Consider the following 16,667-nt stretch of genomic DNA (forward strand, 5'->3'; position numbering starts at 1 on the left):
CTGATCTGACTGAGTTACCCAGGCGCCCCCAAAGCCAGTATTCATATAGCCTAGTGTTTACATTCATAATTAGGTAAAACAGGAGGTGGCACAGTGAATTACCCAAGTAAGCAGTCATGGGTCTGGTCAGAATGTATACTGAATTCTCTGATCACTAATTGAACAGCTCCACAAAATGACACATGGAAATTTTCCATAGCATATAGTCTGGGCCAGGCCCTCACTTCCATGAAAGGTAAATTCATTTCTTTACAAAGATCTTGGAGCTTCAAAGGGAAAACTACAGATTGAATCTCAGCTCTCATCTCAATGAAAGCTGAAAAGGGTGAGCGGCTGCCAATTATGAAATACTTCCATTGTTGGCTATTTGGTGGCGAGGTGTCATTTTAAAAAACTGGTTTCACTGATAATTTTGCAGCATAGGGGTTATGTTCTAACTTCTCTGAGATTTGGTCAGCGGTTTCCCAGGTTTGAAACAGAAGTAGGTTCTTTGCAAAACTATATTCTCCAGTCCCTACTCACCGCATCAAGTTCTGATTTTGGAAATCTAAACTCTCAGTGAGGACATCATGATTGATCTAATTAGTAAATTGGATCCCTTTAAGAATTGTTTTGAGCAACACTTAATATGAAATGAATCATTTCTTTAGTAGCCAAGCAAAAGAGATCGTAGCATTTCACTCTCCTTACCACCACCCCCCAATCCTATGAACCGATTGGGCTATTAAACACAGTTACGAAACATATTTGTGAGAACTAAACAAAGTCAAACACATAAAGGACATGTTAAGCATCCGGCAGGTACGAAAAAGTAACCCTGTGTTACAGAACAGGAGACAAAAAGAATAATTGTGAACTAATCCAAGTAAACAGGACGTGCTGTCATAATCAATTTAAAGTCAAACACAAGGATCTGTCAATCTGAATCAGGAAAGAAAACAAGGAAAAACTTCCCTCAGCCAGTACTCACTCAACAAGAGTGCCAGCGCTGGTAGATGCATGTCAAGAGAAGCTGGTGGGGTTTCGTGGTTGCACAGATCCTCATTCGTATTTCTCACCTTGTTGAGGCCTTGCCCTCTGACATGGGCAAGAGATTCATTCATTCCACAAATATGTATTGATTCTACACTGAACCAGGTTCTAGCACACTGTATTTAATGCTTTTTTTTCCTATAAACTGAAGAATACCCTTGCTTGTGAGTAAAATAGGTGGAAATAATCTCTGATGCAACGAAATGACTCAGTTCTAGTTTATGTTTGATTAGTTGTTAAATATGTGACCATCAGCAAGCTAGATCCTTGGTTTTCTCATCTATAAAATGGCTTGTAAACAACTGCCCCATGTACTGCCAAGTATAAGCTCTTATAAAATTTTAAGCGATGATAAACAGTAGGCAAGTTGCTATGTTTTTCATCCAGAAGGGTGTGTTGGGCTTTTAAATGTCAGAGAAAGTTTTGTTATAGAAAAGGATGGTTGGTAATTCCATCCTCCCCTTTGCTCTGCTACTCCACAATGGGCACTTGTAATACCTCCCCCTTCCCCTTGACAGTGATGGGCACACAGTGGAAGGCAGCTCTATTAGGTCACATAATCAGAAAACTGTAAGAACCACAGTCTAAAGCTGTGGTAGCCGTGTCCCTACTATGCAGAGAATGGTGGGTTACAGAATTCAGCCAATATTCTGCTTGTCAAGCAGAGATGAGAGACAAAGGGTGTTCTGATGGAATGGGAACTACTAGTCTTCTGGAGAGCTCTCAAGGCACATCTTTCGGTTCTAATAAATCTTTTTTTGTGTAAGCTAATTTGCATTTGTTTCTGTCACCAATGCAATGGCTGACCCATAGAAAAAAGCAGAGAAACTCACATTTTCTTTGTGCTTGCATTAAATGCTACCTTTAAGAATGCATGGGACTGTGAAAAGTGGTCAGAACTCTTTTCTAAGGGACATTCAAAGCCACAGTATCTGACTTTGGTAGAGAAAGGATTCATGTTGATTTGTGGACAGGGCAGTGGGCCTGAAGTTCTCTGGCTTCGGTCTGAGCTCAGGTCCCCAGAGCTATGCCATCCTGACCTTTAAGCCACAATTAAGGTATTAGACGCATAAACAGGATGTTAATCCTGGAGATGCAACCAGTTGAGTTTTTTACTTCAAGCCATTGACATAGCTTCTCCAGGGCTGGTTTGCATTACAAAATAAGGGTCTCACATTGCAAAGTGCTGTAATTCTTGAAGCTCTCATAAAAATTTGTTTTAAACATACTAAAAAATCGACTATAAGAAATGCTATGAGAAGTGTGGATGGGGAAAGATTTAGATGAAAATAGTCTATTAGGATTATGTTTCTTTTAAATAATACTTATAGTATCAATAATAACTAAAACCTACAGCATTATGAGATGACAGGCATTGTTCTAAATGTTAACTCATTTAATCCTCACATCAACTCTATGAAATAGATACTATTATTATCCCCAGTTCATAGCTGAAGAAACCAGGCACAGAGAAGTTGAATAACTTGCCCGAGGCTACACAATTAGCATGTCAGAAATAAAAACCTAACTCATGCAATTAGCACCCAAAATTCAAGCTCTTAATAACTATGCTATACATCCATTGTTAAGTGTGCCCACCTCTCTGCCTGACACAGAGGAAAATTCAACAAGTGCTCATTAACTCCTAGCGGATGAATCAAGTAACCTTTGTAAAGGTCATTTTTTTCAAAGTCATTGTGGCTGTAGTGGCAGTACCTGTCCATGAGATAAGATAGCCTTGGTCATGTTTTGCACCCATAGTCCCAAGTGAACGCTCCTTTTTGTCATGTTCCCACCAGAGTTCTTAGAGCATTATGCGCAAAGGCTAATTAATTTTTGTTAAAGGTAGGACAATCTATGTGTGTATTTCCTTGGAAAGTGGATTACACTAAACACACTGGCTTTTGACAAGCAGTCCACCTCATGTCGATGGGTAAAATCAGGACATAAACTCTTAAGAGACAAGAGCAGAGAAAAAGAGTATGGTCATCAAGAACACTCATTTGTCTTCTCTCCCATTTGTTAAACGAAGGCACTATTTTCTCTCATCAGAGACCTACATAAAAACTCCTTTACATTACAACTTTCTTAGCTCCCAGTTGGCAGAAATAACTTCTATAACTAGTCTACAATTTGGACGGTATCCTCATAATAAGATTTACTGAAGAAAACGTATTAAGTAAATTGGAATTTAGATCAGAGTAAACTTTGATAAGTGACCTGACTATCCCTTTAAACTAGAATCAGATTTTCCTACATTAACTTTACTGTAAAGAATTCTATTGCTAGACTCACACTCAGTGGTTTAATAAAACCACTTCCTCATCAGAATGCCGAGATAAAGTTTATTAGTCCATACCAGCAGAGCTTATCTAAGCAATGGAAAAGACCATTGTAATTATTATCTACGATGTGGTTTTACAAAACAGCTGAAGTTTAGCAATTTGTACTTTTATTGTACAACAGCTTCAAGGATCTAAGGAACAAAATGGCTTAAAGGTTAATTCAAACTCAAACTATGACAATTACCAAACCAGGGTTTGGAAAATTTGGATTATAAGGACAACCAATAGCTCTCACATGATCAGAACAATAGCTGTGGAAAAAAACTATTAGATCACTGCATCTACTGATCCCCCTGCTGGTTCTAGAGAAGCAGTTAGAGTCTCCCTTGCTCTGGTGTGGCTCCACGGAGCGCCAAGGGACAGCTTTAACTCCTTGTGGTGTAGCCGGGTTTGCAGTGGGGAGCACTGGGGCCCTGCCCATCCAGGCAGTGGGGACGGGGTGGCGGTAGGAGGGAGGAAACTCGACCCAAGCTAAATCCTGGACTCAGTTTGTGTCTGTGCTCCAACGTGAATCTTAAACAGGATACGCCTGGACTTATTTTGCAGAACTTTCCCACATATGATAAACGCAGCCGCAGGAGCAACACCTCACCAAGCTCTGAGAAGACACAAACGCTCCAAACAGGGGGCAGCCTATTGAGTTCAGCCCATGGAAAAAGCCCTGCCTGTTGGATCTCAGAAGTCCCTCCAGCTGCAGCAGGGTACAGGTGCAAGTCTTTACTTGTCAGATGACTTCTGAATTATTAGCAGAAGCTGTGCAACTGTCATGCCCGCAAGGCTCTCTAGATGGAGATACAGCTTGTCTTGAGGGCTGTGCTAGAGGTTTCAGGGAGCCCCTACAGTGACAATAACCCAACGTCAAGAAGAGGTGTGCGAGGCAGAAAATGAGAGTTTGGCGTGATCAAAATTATTTACCCTTACTCTCCTGCCCAGAAAATGAACTAATAAAAACTGAATTGAAAAGGTGACTCCTTTCTGCCCCTTCTGACAATTTGAACAGAGGAGAGGGATCCAGAGATGTTAGACTGGAAATAAATTTCTGACCTTGGGCCTCAAATTAGATGGCTTCAGAACCATTCCATTTCAAATACTGTAGCAGAAATGTGTGGGAGGGATCTCTGGATTTTATTTTGAGGGGTGAGATGAGTGGGGCTCCCTGTGGGGCCACACACTCTCTTGAAACAGTGTTCATAGCTAATACCATAGCCAGGCTCCAAGGTGGCCCCTGACGATCTCTGTCTCCTGGTATTCACACACTAGACTAGTTCACCGACACTTTGTTCCAAAATTGCAACAACAGAATACGGCACAAGTACTAGGATGTCATTTCTGAGATTAGGTTTTAAGAGACTGTGGCTTCCCTTGGGGTTTCCCCACCCGCCAGCAGCCTTATGAAGAAGTTCACATGACCAGAACTTGCTGGCCTACCAACAGCCAGTGAAGAACTGAGATCCACCAACCACTCCGTGAGCGAGCTTGGAAGCAGACTCGCCAACCCCAGTCCAGCCATGACATGACGCAGCCCCAGCGAACTGCTTGGCAGCATTATCATCAAAGACTCAGAGCCAAAACCATCCAGTTAAGCTACACCTGGATTCCAAAGTAAGTTGCCACATTTCAGGGTAACTTTGTTAGTCGGCAACAGGTAACTACACAGAGCCTATATTCCTTCTCATAGTAGACAGTCTACAAAACTACCTTGACTATAGGCATGAAAGTGGCAACTGGGGACACAGATAGCTAATGAAGAGTCCAGTTGGATTTTCAGTGGCCCTTGATTTAAATATTTCTGACCCCAGAACCCAAGCCATCTTCCTTGCCTCCTGAGGAAGACTGCATGGTCCTTTCCTAGTTTAACTACTTCTAATTTTAGTTGAAACTGAGCTGTGCTCATCTAGGTTGCTTTAAGCCAGTCCCTCTGCTGACAGAGATGTTTCCATGTCCATTTATTCATTCATTCAACAACAGTTTAATGAGTGCCACTACTCTAGGTGCTGGGGCTCTAGCAGTGAACAAAACTAATAAGGCCCTTAGCCTCAAGAGCTTACACCTAGTATCCTCTCCTGATAAGCTCTATCTCCCTGACTACAAAGCTGTCCTTCTGACCTTTCCTACCAGCTACCTGGGCCTTGAATCCCCATCTAAGCTCTTGCTTAGGGGGACCCAGGACCTGACAGCGTTTCAATAGGAGCCTAAAAGACACATTTCCTCTATAAGATGTAGCATTTGTAATGACTCCTAACAATTATTGGTAGCCGTTTACCCCATAATTGACAGCTGCCAAACACACAGTTATGGGCACATTTATTGAAGGTAGGCATTTGACACTCCTACCTCGCTTCCTTACTGCTAATGCATCTGTTCCTCACCCTTCACAGCAAGTCTTAATAAATTATACTTTATTAGTTGATAGACATTCTGATGTGACATATCCTACCCGGTATCCACTTGGACTTGGACCATGCAGATGGGTAAGATCCAAGCAATTCACTTACATAAAAATTGGCTGAGAGTGTCTCAAATGCATTACATACCTGAGGTGACTTTTTCCCTCCTTGGTTCATCTTTATTCTTGCACAAAGTCTAGGTGAGAGGAAAATTCATGTTTCCTAGGANATCCAAGCAATTCACTTACATAAAAATTGGCTGAGAGTGTCTCAAATGCATTACATACCTGAGGTGACTTTTTCCCTCCTTGGTTCATCTTTATTCTTGCACAAAGTCTAGGTGAGAGGAAAATTCATGTTTCCTAGGTCGCTGCAGCCAGAAAAATAAATGTTGTGAAAGAAATGATCACAAAACAGTATTTCCTGACTCTGCCCCAATCAGCGTCAGTTCCTCCCAAGAAGTACAAAAATTCTCAAAAGCTGCTTTTTCTGTGTTCCACAAGAAACTTCTCTTCTCCTGTCCTATATTCACGCCCACTGTGTACACGAAAGTTCGTGGCCACAGCTGATGCCCATTAAAGGCCCAAGGCCCCATCCTAAGGCTACACAACCCTGAGCCAAAGCTCCATCTCCTGAATCTGCTAGACTCTCGTCTGACAAAGCTGCTGAAACTATTACACAAGAAACAGGGATTAATCTGAGTGTTAGGGATTAATTTGAGGGGGTGGCCACAGTGTCACCCCTTTCCTCAAGTACTGGTTACCTTTTCTTTCTGTAAATGAAATTTTGCTCAGGATACTCATAAACACGGCATATTCCCTACCTACTTTTTGCAAATTTTTCAGACTTGTTTCCACGGGCCTGAATGCTGGGTGAGCTTAGTTGAGGCTTCAGCTAAACTCCTGATTTAAGGGTATCCGAGGAAAACCAGTTTGGGGCCCAGATTAACTGGTGTGCTTCCAGGATAACAGATATTTGTGAAAGTCACCAGAGAGCCTGGAAAACCTCAACTTGCAAAAGCTTACAGACCAAAAACTGGATTCATTCATTAATCCCACTTAAACTTACTGACAAAAACCTATTTCCTACCTTCAACATTTTTATTTCTGTCACTAAGTTTTTAAATCAGAGATAAAGGGTTTTATCGCCTTATTCAGTAGACTAATTTTTAGAAAGCCTCTGAAAAATACAATGACAAGTTCTGCCCATTATAAAGAGGAGAACCTTTGTTTTAGACAAACTGGTTTTTTTAGTTGTTAGGAATGAAACTATTAAGTTGATGTTTAGCTGTGATTTTAAAACAACATATAGTTTCTTTTCTGTGATTCAGAGATTAAAGAGGGTTTGTGGGGTTTTTTTAAGATTTTATTTATTTTTTTGAAAGAGAGAAAAGCGGACTCCCTGCTGAGCAGGGAGCCCAGTAAGGGGCTGGATCCCAGAACCCTGGGATCAGGACCTGAGCCCCTGACCGAAGGCAGACACTTCATGCACTGNTTCATGGACTAAGCCACCCAGGCGACCCTGAGATTAAAGAGGGTTTTAATGAAACAGGTAAAACTGCAAATTCAAGCTACATTCATAGCTTTCTCTTTTATCCTGCTTCCTCATTACTTGCCTGTGTTCTATTTATTTCCCTAAGGTTACAGTTTATAAGACATATTTGTTTTTCATAAAAGATACATGTTGAATTAAATATACTTCAAGGTAAATTCATTAAGACAGTAAAAATATATAACGCAACGCTATGAAAAAGAAAATTATGGGAGTAGGTAGATTCAGAATCAAAGTGACCGTGGTATTTTAACTAGCCAAACCCCCCCCCAAAAAAACAAAAAATAAAACCACAAAAACAAACCCCATAAAAACCAGACATATATATTGGCACTGTATTAAGCAACAAGTGGAATAATAGATGGACAATTTTGCATTTTCTTTGCCCATATCTCATAAAAGGACCATTTGTAATTTGCATGCTAAATTGATGTAAAAGATGTTTTTTTTTTAAAGTAATCCTTATAGGCTCAGAACATTTCCCGACCAATGAACATACACGCTCATTTTAGATAATGAATTAATAAATATATCTGGAAGTATCAGAAAGTAGAAATAACAAATCTTGAAAAAAATGAATTAAAAGGTTGCCAAACATTTATATTGATAATTTCAGACTAGGGGAAGTGTAATTGTTTTCTTCTTTATACTTTTTTTCTTACTACATGATTTTCTATAAAAAACAGATTTTACATTAGAAGAAAAGCTTAAAGAGGAGGAAGAGAAGGAATAGGAACACACCTGCCCAACCCCACTTGTACATTTGTGCCTTTCCTTTGGTAGAACACTGCACTAACTAGCCAATTGGAAACTGGTCCGCTTAAGCTCTACTTATTCAGGTGTTGATCCTGCATGCTCCATGAGAGTATGTAGAATGGTACACACCTAGGAGCCAGGCTAACCAAGCAGACTGTTCTCTTGTTTTTGTATATTGACAAGCAACAGATGATTATTATCCCTTTTCAAACGGAAGATGGCAGTCACCTTTAGAACGTAGCAAGAGAAGTGTGGCTTCAAGCCTGACTACCTTTAAGGGGAGAAGGTCAAAATGCCAGGATGGACTATGGTAAAAGGAGAGCAATATTCAAAGGCAGCAAGTATCTTCCCCAGAATTTTGGACATTGTGGTAGGCTTTTCTGTGCACAAAGATCTATGTATTGCCTTTTAGAACACTTCCATTTTTATATTATGTTCTATCTATAAGCTATGAGTTCAGAATACAGCCCCATGGCTCACAAGTCTTATTTCTCTGCCTCCAAGTGGAAAGGTAAAAATGGAGCTATTAAATGCCTCTGAAAAGAAAAAAAAATCTGTATGTACAGGCATGTTCAATATAAATATAAATAGCAGGATATCAGACTAGAGAAGGTATAAGATTATTCCAGTGATATCCAGACATTAATGAAAGCCAATTTGCAATTAGGTGATTAACATAAGAGCCAGTGGTAACAAGCAATGTGTTCTTATTCCAAACATCTTTGCTACAAATTGCTGCTAAAAGGTTCTCCCTGCATTTTCTTTGTCTTTCCAAGGCATGGTGATGATATAAGGTAATTCGCAGTAACTGCAGAATGCTGCATGTCATTTCATGCAGGCCGTTTAGTAACTATGTCAGGTAACCACACAGCAAACTCTTTTAATTACAAGATGTAACAGCTCATATTACCCTGCTTCAGGCTCTCCAGTTAACCTTGAACTAAAGGTTCATGCTTAAAGTTTTCGTGTATCCCCAGGTGTGCTCCGCCAAGCTGCCAGGGCTGCAATGACTCTGGTCGTGGGCTCCTGGAGCTTCAGACACACGGGGATGCTCCCTAATCTCTCTGTGCTGGGACCGCAGGCTTGGCTGCAAATGCTGCTCGGATCCACCTGGTCCTGCTTATCAACACTCGGCAAATTCTGCTACTCGTGGACTCCATGAAGCAAGCAAAAATTTAATTGTTGATGACTCAGCCCCCACTGAGGAATAAACTAAACAGAGCTTCCCTTAACAGCTCATTGAAGCAAATACATGCATACCTACATATATTCATTGTCAGTAATATCGAGTTTGGGATTGCTCCCCCCTAGCATTCTTTTGGATTTTTTCCTCATTGGAGAATGGTGACTCATTTAGCCTAGGAATAATGCATCTGCTGCATTTAGCTACCAGGAACCGTACACCCGCTACTGTCTCACTTGTGCCCTCTGTTTTTCTGCATCATCTTAGTTACATGTTATCTGCTGAGAATCCTCTATTTCGGGGCTGTTTCATTTCCTACCTTAGTATGTGCCAAGTCTGTTACTTCCTTTCACAAGGCTGACATGCTAATTCGCGGTGCATATTCAGTCTCTTTGATGGTAACTACTCCAAATTCAATTTCCAAATACACATAATGAATTGTATTTATAGATCTTGCTATTGCTGATTTGCTGGAGAACACATACCGAAACTTAAAGAGAGACACTCTCCAGAGCCCTCTAAAATACCTGCCTCTGTGAAAAGACTGCCCTCAGGCGCTCTGGCCTTTGACAGTGTGAGAATGACTGCCTTTGGGGCTGGACTGTACTATGGGGGAGAAACTAGATCCTATTGTGCAGAAATGGATCACCTCATTGAGAGCTTTCTGGAGCTACAACTATCAGAGTCCTGTTACTTAACCATTTCATGACCACATACATGTAGGCCACTACAGTTATGTGTAAAGGAAGCTTCCTTTTTTGTTTGTTTGTTTCCTTTCTTTCCACGGGGCTTAGAGGTACAGGCAGTGATAGTATAAGTGGAACGTTTTGATCCACATTAGGAAAGTTTTATTTTGTCCAAAAATTGCATTCTAAAAGCTAAAATATGTCGTATTGCAGAGAGGTAACAATCTGGTTTTCTTGACTCAAAAAGTCTCAATATTTCTTGTTTTCATACATCCTGATAGGTAACAATATCCTGCCTTGGAGTCCTGAGTTAAAGAGACATCCCAACACACATGTCCTAATCTACTTCTCCTTCAGCACCAAATTCTTCCCAATGGGGCCCTTCTCCCAACTTCCTGTCTTATCTCAATACTCTCCTGGCCTGAACTTAGAAAGTCTTCCTGACTCCTACACACAGGCCCCCACACATTATCAGGTAGCAAAATGCTGTACTTTCCGAACCATAAGACAGGAAAGATACATTCCGTTTTTTAAATACCTGGTGTAGGGGCGCCTGGGTGGCACAGCGGTTAAGCGTCTGCCTTCGGCTTAGGGCGTGATCCCGGCATTGTGGGATCGAGCCCCACATCAGGCTCCTCTGCTATGAGCCTGCTTCTTCCTCTCCCACTCCCCCTGCTTGTGTTCCCTCTCTCGCTGGCTGTATCTATCTCTGTCGAATAAATAAATAAAATCTTTAAAAAATAAATAAATAAATACCTGGTGTAAATTATTTATTTACCCACAAAACCACTGGGATTTCTTTGTTTTGGCCAGAATTATTTAACATCAGCAAAATAACTTATTATCTCGGGATTATTAAAACATTCCACTGGCTTTTGATGGCATCGGAAGAATTCCTGAAACATGAATTGTAGATCTGACTTAAATTTAAAATGTCCATCACGTAATTGACCTTGGATACGGGCACGGTGACAAAGACCTGCAACTGAAAGCAGTAAAATTTTATAGATCTGCTCATTTGCTCATTTGGTGCTTCTTATCACAACCAGGACAATAATGTGACTTTGAGCCCTAGATGATTATCAACTGTTTGTTACAATGTGAATGCGTTATAATGGGAAAAGTAATAACCTCAGGTGGAACATTTTTTCTTTGTTTAGTTAAACCCAGTTTGCTTCTTTAATGAAATCTTTGGAATTATGGAATCACAATTGGTAGAAAGACTGGGAATCACCAGTATTGCTGACCTGCAGAATAGCTCTTGTGTCCATCACAAGTCCAACTGCAGTTGCCCTTGTGACTTCCTTGCCTTTTACTTGGCTATTGTGGAAGACTTCTAACTAGGCTTCCATCCTTTTGCCCCTCTTGGTTGTATACACTTCTACTCAATCTTGATTAAAAATTTTCAAAACATCTCTATTAAACATCCTAAGTATAAAAATCCTTGCCCGGGCATTTAAGCCCTCTAACTACAACTCGCATGCTGAGGCTTAAGTCCCATTACCGCCTAACAAAATGTGTCAGTGAAGATGGTCTGCTTCCCACTATGAATCATAGCGGTTAGGCATCATCTTCCATGCTGCCGACCCCGTAGGTTCACATCCTGACTCTGCTGTTCATTAGCTATGATGGCAAGCAAGTTCTTAAACCTCTCTGAACCTTAATCTCCTCATTGGCAAAATTAAGAAAGCTCAAAACATAAGGTACTTTATTATTATTTAAAGTGCCCTTCAGTTCTTGCCTCTCTAATATGCTCATCTCTTTCTCTGGGAGAAAGTTTCTCTATTCTTTTTCAACCTTTGTAGGGTAATGATTCTCCAAGCACTGTCTCTGAAAAAGAGGTATGAGAATCACCTGGAAACTTGTTAGAAATGCAGATTTTCAGGCCCCACCTCAGACCTCCTGCATGGAAAATGTTGAGTGTAGTGCCTAGCAATCTGTATTTTAACACATCTTCCAGATAATCCTGATGCACAGTAAACTCGGAGAATCCAGATGTTTATCAGATGCAAACACCTCAGTTTTTCCTTATCCCTCCCAGGGAGCCTGACCTCTTCTGCCATTCAAACTCTGAGAGCACTTTGCACTCTCCCTTAGCCTTTACCTTCTTTGCATTGTATTAACCAAATGTGTATGTTCACCTTATTTTCCCTCCTAACCTTGCCGNTTCCCCCCTAACCTTGCCAAGTTGCAAACTTTTAACCAGGAGGAATTTTGCTCCCTAATCTTCAAATAGGAAGCAGGGCTTAACAAAGTTTCTTTCAAATATTTGTTTGGCTGAATTGATTCAAATTATCTTAGTGCTCAAGGTATTAGAGACTGAATGAATAACTAGAAATAGAAGGAAAACTTTCTCTTTAATAACTATTAAGAAGTTCCCTGCTGGAAAACAGAGCAGCAGCACGGATTAAATGCTTCACATTCTTCCTGGAAGCAGAGGTTCAAGATAGGCAGAGGAGTAAAACTTCTAACATTGCAGTCACTTCCTCGTTCTTTGATTCTGTAGTGTGAGCCACTTTCTAAACATAATTTTCTAGCCGCATGATGATGAGTTGGCGAATGTAATATCAAGGGTTGAGGTAAAATGAATGTGCAAGGCTGATGTTTCTAGATAAGTGCTTTCTATTTTATCTGCCTATAAAAGGCATATATAGTATTATTTGTGTTCCCCATTTTGCTTAAGTAACTTTGAACTTGGGAATGAAGCCAAGGTTGGCCTACTGAATGACAAATCCAGTTAAAACAACAGANGCTTAAGTAACTTTGAACTTGGGAATGAAGCCAAGGTTGGCCTACTGAATGACAAATCCAGTTAAAACAACACAGAGTCGGGGCGCCTGGGTGGCTCAGTCGTTAAGCGTCTGCCTTCGGCTCAGAGCATGATCCTGGCATTCTGGGATCGAGCAACACATCAGGCTCCTCCGCTGGAAGCCTGCTTCTTCGTCTCCCACTCCCCCTGCTTGTGTTCCCTCTCTCGCTGGCTGTCTCTCTGTCAAATAAATAAAATCTTTAAAAAACAACAACAACAACAGCGCAGAGTCTCTATACTTTCTGAGTGTGTGGAGTTGTGGAGTTTGTCGTATACAAAAGGAAAGAAAGAGTCCTGTTTGTTAATAACATCAGTGATTCATTAGTACCAATAAGCAATTTTTAAAAAGAAGAAGAAACTAGTAGCTACCTAGACTTTTTCAAATTATGTGTGCGGAGTTGTATACACATATATTAATGAGATAATTATGAACAAAAACACTCTTTGATTGATTGGATACGAGATCTCCTCTAAGTGATAGCTGGGGAGTCATTGAGCACTGTCTAATTTTCAAGCAGTTTATAAGTTAGTGTGACTTTTCAAGAATGTAAGAAGAACCCACTGCTACTGGTGAAAACTTGTTTTGATCTAGTGCTTTTAGCTATATTAGTTACTTTCCTTGGAGGCACCGGAAAGTTCTCCACAACTTTAACAAATTGATACACAGCCTGAACTACGTAATCGAAAGCAGTGGTAACCACCAGTTCTAACTGGATCTAGGAGATTGTTGGTTTTCTCCCCTTCGATGGAGATTCCTGCGCTGCTGCCCTGTCACATGGGAGGAAGAGCCTATCTGAGACGAAACGCGGGTCTCTCCCATCTTTTAAACTTCTTCACCACCTTAGTACTTAACTTTGTTCACTCATTATTTGAGAAAAAACAATAGCTACTTTAAATGCTAAAGAGGTGGTTGAGTTGCAGATAAAGCCTATGCAACATGACTTTTAACAGGTATTTTTCTTTTTTTTTTTTTACAGTTATTTATTTTACAGAGAAACAGACTGCGAGTACAGGTGGGGGAGGAGGGGCAGGGGGAGAGACTCTTCAAGCAGACTCCCCGCTGAGCACGGAGCCCATATGTGAGCTTCCACCCCATGACCCTGAGATNTTATTTATTTTACAGAGAAACAGACTGCGAGTACAGGTGGGGGAGGAGGGGCAGGGGGAGAGACTCTTCAAGTAGACTCCCCGCTGAGCACGGAGCCCATATGTGAGCTTCCACCCCATGACCCTGAGATTGACCTGAGCTGAAACCAAGATTTGGATGCTCAACCAACTGAGCCACCCAGGCACTGCTAATTTTTCTTTTTTTCTTTTCTTTTTTTTTCTTTTTTCCTATTTCTGAGGTCCTCAGCTTTAGATATTATTTTAAAAGGGTCTCGAAAGAGCTCTTGGAAAAATTATCAGAGACACCTAAAATGTTCTGGGCCGGGTCTATCTGCAGTGGCTGGTTATGCATCAAGATGAGAGCAGAGATTTCAGTGAAGCCCTTCTCCCGAGTCACAGACTGAATAATCAGCACGCAAAACTCTATTCACCTGCTAGTAAAAGCCAAACAAAATCAATGATTCCAGAATCCTTACCTTCAGTATAGGTAGACTCAGTTTTCTCCCCAAAAAAGGTGGGGGGGGGGAGAAGGGGAAGAAGGAAGGAGGATCATGAAATAACAGCAGCTTTCTTGAGAGAAAGAACACGACAGAAAATGCAAACTCTGTTGGAGAGATCGAAGAAGAAATAGAGATGATAAAAGCAGAGACGAACCTTAAAAACATCGTGGTGAGTTAAATGAGCCAGACACAACAGGGGAAATATTGCAGGATTCCACTGAATATCTACAGGTACCTAGAATTGGCAAATTCATAGAGACAGAAAGTAGAATGGGTGTTACTGGGGACTGGCGGGAGAGGAGAATAGGAAGTTAGTGTTTAATGGGCACTGGGTTTCTTTGGAATGATGAAAAAGTTGGGGAAATGGATATTGGTGATGGTAGCACAACACTGTAAATGTACTTAATGCCACCTAATTATACACTTGAAATTGGTTACAAGGGTAAACTTTGCTATGTACATTTTACCACAGTAAAAAATATATATATAATGAAAACAAGCAAATGCAAAAAGCAAGCTGGGACACCGTGAGACACAAAGTGATGCTAACGTGTCAGGAGCCTGAAGAAAAGAAAAAAGAATTTTCAGAATGAATAAAACGAATTAAACTAAATTCTCATCTGTAAGGATTCTATCATGTTTTCCATAGAGGAAAAAACAACAGAAGATCAAATAATAGAAAAGAAAAACACCTAGGACTGAGTAGTGCTATTTCTGAGACGGAGGTGAGATAAGTAGAACTAATATCTTGTCTATTTCCGACGATTTTACTAAAGTTAATGTATTCCTTAGACTATCATCCTTACTTGTGAAGAGGAAGAACAAGGAAGAGCGAGCCCATCCCTGAAAAACAGCTGGCTGGAGAGGAAGAGAGCCTTTACCCCCAAGTCCAGAGATACTGGCTTGAAGCACAATTGGTGAAGTTGTATTTAAAGTCCAATAAAGGATTTTTGGAGGNCCCCCAAGTCCAGAGATACTGGCTTGAAGCACAATTGGTGAAGTTGTATTTAAAGTCCAATAAAGGATTTTTAGAGGGGAGATAAGATGGCAGAGGAGTAGGGGACCCCTTTTCCAGCCGGTCCCCTGAGTTGAGCTGGATAGGTACCAGACCAGCAGGAACATCCACGGAATCAGCCTGAGACGCAGGAAGATACATCTGGATCTCTACAAATGAACATCTCCAGCGCTGAGTATCGAGGTACGAAGCGGGGAGCCGTGAAACCGCGCANGGAAGATAAACAGAAGGGGGAGGGAGCCGCCATGTCAGGGCGCCGGGAAGTGGTAGCCACCTGCACGGGGGAGCGGAAGGACCACGGACCCGCACACTTGAGACAGCAGACTGAGAACGGGAGCTCCAAGAGCGCGCGCGGGGTGGCTGGAGGCTGGCGGGCCACCTGCACGGGGGAGCAGGTGGACTCGTGGACGGCACCGGCGAGACAGCAGACTTAGAACGCGAGCTCCAGGAGCGCACGCGCAGGGCAGCTGGTGGGCCACCTGCACGGGGGAGCGGGCGGACTAGCAGAAGGCACCCGCGAGACAGCAGACGGAGAACGGGAGCTCCGGGAGTGCGCCAGGGCGGCTGGCGGCTGGTGGGCCACCTGCACCGGGGAGCGGGCGGACCACGGACCCGCACCCTGGAAACAGCAGACTGAGTCCGTGAGCCGGGAGTGTGCACCACCAAGCCTCTCACGGAGCTCCGGAGCTCCGGTGTGCTCACTGGATCGAGGCTGAGACCGGGAGCTCCGGGAGCGTCCGCGGGGCGGCTGGCGGCTGGAGGGCCACCTGCACGGGGGAGCAGGCGGACTCGCGGTCAGCACCCGTGAGACACCAGACTGAGACGGGGAGCTCCGGGAGCCCGCGCGGGGCGGCTGGCGGCGGGCGGGGTTGGAAACACAAAGGACAGAGACGTGCCGGCCCTGGAAGTGAGGGCTGGGACGCCGGGTGTGGGGCGCACAGCCCGGGATGCTGCAGGGTTGAGCAGCACCAACAGAAACAGAGTTAAAGTGGCCAGAACATCAGTGGAGAACGATCCGCGATCCCTCTGTTCTGAGACAGAGGCTGAATTTCAGCCGCTGCTGCTCTCTCAGAAGAGGCATAGCAAACCGCCAGGGAAAGCCGCCAGAGAACAAAAGCCCGGAAATNGGAAAGCCGCCAGAGAACAAAAGCCCGGAAATACCGGCTCACAGGGTGCCCATCCCCATCCCCCCTCGCAGGGGACACGGAGACTCTACCCAAACACAGTTTTCTGAGTACCGGCTGGCAGGCCCCTCCCCCAGAAGGCAGGCTGAAAAATCAAGAAGCCCACAACCCG

The 16,667-nt window shown here is 42.6% G+C and overlaps 1 long non-coding RNA gene across 1 annotated transcript in view; it reads right to left on the bottom strand.

Annotated features, from left to right (window-relative positions):
• Positions 1–16,667, bottom strand: part of LOC117801460 — a 165,693-nt gene that overhangs the window by 75,397 nt on the left and 73,629 nt on the right. The window contains exon 3 of the long non-coding RNA XR_004624006.1: positions 6,052–6,134. This is a non-coding gene — a long non-coding RNA (uncharacterized LOC117801460). The remainder of the gene's footprint in view (positions 1–6,051; positions 6,135–16,667) is intronic.

This window comes from Ailuropoda melanoleuca, chromosome 3 (assembly GCF_002007445.2).
Source record: "Ailuropoda melanoleuca isolate Jingjing chromosome 3, ASM200744v2, whole genome shotgun sequence".
Lineage (NCBI taxonomy): Eukaryota > Metazoa > Chordata > Mammalia > Carnivora > Ursidae > Ailuropoda > Ailuropoda melanoleuca.